General features: G+C 47.0%; 1 non-coding gene across 1 annotated transcript; it reads left to right on the forward strand.

Annotated features, from left to right (window-relative positions):
* The first annotated feature begins 1,205 nt into the window (after positions 1 to 1,205).
* On the forward strand, positions 1,206 to 1,340 carry LOC115030991. Its single transcript, XR_003836583.1, has one exon. It is a non-coding gene; the product is annotated as a small nucleolar RNA SNORA17 (small nucleolar RNA).
* The last annotated feature ends 2,330 nt before the right edge of the window (positions 1,341 to 3,670 follow it).

Here is a 3,670-nt window from a genome sequence, read left to right on the forward strand (position 1 = left end):
TACAGATACAGATAGATGCAGGACTAACTGTGACACACCCACTCCAACAAAGCCACACCTCCTAATCCTTCCCAAACAGTTCCACAAACTGCAGACAAAGCATTCAAACATATTGGGGCCAGAGTCACTCAAACTACCTCAATGAGATTGTGTATGTGTGTATGTGTGTGTGTGTGTGTGTGTGTGTGTGTGTGTGCATGTGTGATTTAGTAACTCTAGATACTGACCTTCTGTCAGATATTTAATGGGTAGAGTTTTTGACCATTCCTTAAGCTGCCTCTTCATTCAAATGATAGGGTCCATGCTTTATGCAAGCCTTTTAAAGGATTCATGAGATTCTGTGTCTCAATCGCTGGTTTTAATTCCCATGCTATTTGCATTCTGTTTGGAAAGACCTCTTTCCCGTGCCAATGGATTCAAATGTATTCTCTGCTTTCTCTTCTGTCACAGTTGGGGCATCAGGTCTCGTGCTGAGGTCCTTGATTCACCTGGAATGAGTTCTGTGTGGGGTGAAAGGTATGAATCTAGTTTCATTCTTCTATAGGCACTTGTCCAGTCTGACCAGCACCGTTTGCTGAAGAAATCTGTCTTGTTTCCAGTGTAATTTTAGCTTCTTTGTCTGAAAATATCATGTGTCCACAGGTGTATGGGCCTATCTTTGGGTTTTCAACTCTATTACATGTCTTTTTATAACAATACTATGCTGCTTTTATTAGTCTAGCTCTGTAATACAACTTAACATCAGGAATAGGGATACCTCAGGAGTTGTTTTGTTGTTCAGGATTACCTATCTTGTTTGCGTGTGTGTTTCTGTACATATTTTAATATTAGTTTTTTTGTGAAAGACTAAATGGATTTTGACAGTGTCTGAAGATTAATTTTGGTAGGATAGCCATTTTCACAATACTGACCCTACCAATACACAAGCATGGGAAAGTTTCCAACCTTCTGATGCCTTTCTAAATAAATAAATAAATAAATAAGTTATGATACGTGTGTCTCACTTCCTTCAAGTTATTCCAAGACATTTTTGAGACGATTATGAGAGGCGTTGTTTCCCTGATGTCTTTCTTGGTGTGTTGTTGCTAGTAATTTCCTCTGAGATGAAAACAATCCATCTTGGAGGGATGTTTACAGGAGTGGAAACTACAGGATGTTCTAGGGGAAGTGAAATCCTGCAGGGCCGCTCATTAAGATGGAAATAACCTGCCCCTAGAGGCATTGCAGGTGTGGCTGCTGTGTCCCAAGTACGTTAGTAGGTGGCAGAGAGGAGAGAGGCTGTGTCTAGGCTCAGCGTTCTGACCTGTGAACCTCTGAACGATTAGTAGTAGCCTAACACTCCATGAAAAACTCAGGCCTAAGGAGACCACCAGTATGGTGCTACAGGGCCTGTACAGGAAGCTAGCCTGTGACGACCACAAGGCCAGCATGGCACAGGCCTGGACGGGCTTCCAGAACAGAGAGAAAGCTGGAGACTAATGAACCCCACCTGGGACCATGGACCCTTAGCTGGAGTTAGCCCAAGACAGTCTATCTCTGAATGGGGCCATAGGCAGGCCCAGGAGAGGAACTAGCCCAACACAACCACCCAGACAGGGAGTTAGCCTGAGATGACCACCAGTCTGGCGCTTCTCATGCCTGTGGGGCACAGAGCATGCCCAAGATGCTGCCTGCGTGGTGCCAAAATGCACAGGTGGGACATAGAATTCCTGAGAAGAAATGATGACACCGAGGACCATGGTGGGGTCCTGGCCTGTGCTGCCACTGGGGGCCACATCTGGGTCCATGACTCTGCAGCAGCAGGAGTCTGTTACCATCAAAGGCTACACAGATGTCCCTGGCCTGGGCTGCCGTTAGGGGAACTGTTGATGTCTGAGGGTTGTGCAGAACTGGCCCCACCCATCTTCTGGGCATGGAGGGACAGTTGGCCCTGGGGGCATGAGATCAAGAGAGCCGGCTTCACCATCAGCCAGCTACAGTTCTTGAGAGACTGGCCCCACCTATTGCCCAGGAAGCACAGTAGAGCAGGCCTGTCACTCATCTCCCTACAGTGACATAGGCAAGGGATTACTCCCCATTCGACCCTTGCCACCTGTGCATTAGAGAGACCTGGCCATGGGGTCATGTGAGCATGAGAGCTGTCCCTGTCCTTCACCAGCTCTAACACTCAGGAGAGCAGTAGGCCCTGCACCTTGCCTGAGCAGCTAGGTAGAGCTGACCCTGATTGTGGGGGCCAGAGCGCAGGAATAGGGGAGAGCTGGCCCTAGAACTTGTCTGCTGTGCTGTGACATTTGTGAGGAAGAGATGCCATCCCCTAACCTTGCCCCTTGCCCCTTGCCACCGATGGCAGCCAGGAGGGCTGGACCTGAGATCATCAGAACAGGAGAGTGGGCCCTGATTGTTGGAATAACGTTCTTGTGTACTGTGTAAAGATTATCTCTGTATTATACAAATACTGATTTTTAAACTGGCAGAGATTTGATTATAGGCGGGGTTTTGGTATTGTTAAGCAACTCCTGTTGTAGTATTTTGTAAGCAAAGGAGAATAAGGTTGGACTTCCTGAGAGGGAGAGGAAGGAAAGGAGAGACAGGAGGGACAAGAGGGACAGAAGAGGTAGGAGGGAGAGGAGGGAGAGGAGGGAGAGGAGGGAGAGGAGGGAGAAGAGGGAGAGGGAGAGAGACTCTGTGAAGGAATCAGGCAGCAGAGATTCAGCCAGCCGGACATGGAGGAAGAAGCAGGCTGGGTTGGAAGGAGAGGTAACTAACCGGCCTGTGGCAGAACTCAGGTATGTGTAAACAGAATATTCAAGTAATGAGTGAGTGGGAAATAATGCCTTGCAATAAGGCCAAAAGGTTATAAATAAATGTAGTCTCCTTGTCATTTTTTGAAAACTGGGGTGGTCATATAAAAACCCACAGTTACACCTTGGCATAGGCTCACATGAGCCTGTCTGAGCCAGTCCCCAAAGGCATGAAAGCAGGAGAGCTGGCTCTGCCACTTGCTGGTGGTATCATTATCATTAGTTGGGCCAGCCAGAACAGGGCCGGAGAGCTCACCTCAAGGGTATGGGAGAGCTGGCAGGCTGATCAGCTCAGGTCAGGCCCAGATCCAGGGCTTTGAATTCGCCCACTCCAACATCTACACTATCAATGAACTGCTGGAGTTCATGAATGGGCTGGTCCTACAGATCCAAAACTGAGATCACCATGACACAGGGCAAGACCAGGACATACAAGAGGAGTCCCAGTGAAGTTGCAGTTTTGATAGTGTAGCAGAAGCCAAAAAAGCCTTGTTCCCGACCAATGACTTACTGCAACGAACATTTGCCAGCAAAGTGTGGACGAAAGGGTGTACTGTGGGACACACTGTGACATACCACGGCTTCCATGAGAGTTTGTTTTTCTCGGTTGATCGGGAGATTGCAGGGGTGAAGGGTGAATATGAGGAGTGAGAGATGAGTGGGATTGGGGTGCATTATGTGAAATTCACAAAGAACCAGTAAAAAGTTGGAAAAAAAGAGATAGGAAATAAAGAGCTGAAAATGCCTTAGGCACAAAGGTGAGGTATCAGACAGTTCCTCAGAGGATACATGTGACTTTTATTTATAAGTAAATATCTGGAGAAGAATAATACACTTATAATTTCCATTAATATTTTAAAATTATTTTT

Source organism: Mus caroli, chromosome 4 (assembly GCF_900094665.2).
Source record: "Mus caroli chromosome 4, CAROLI_EIJ_v1.1, whole genome shotgun sequence".
NCBI classification, from domain to species: domain Eukaryota; kingdom Metazoa; phylum Chordata; class Mammalia; order Rodentia; family Muridae; genus Mus; species Mus caroli.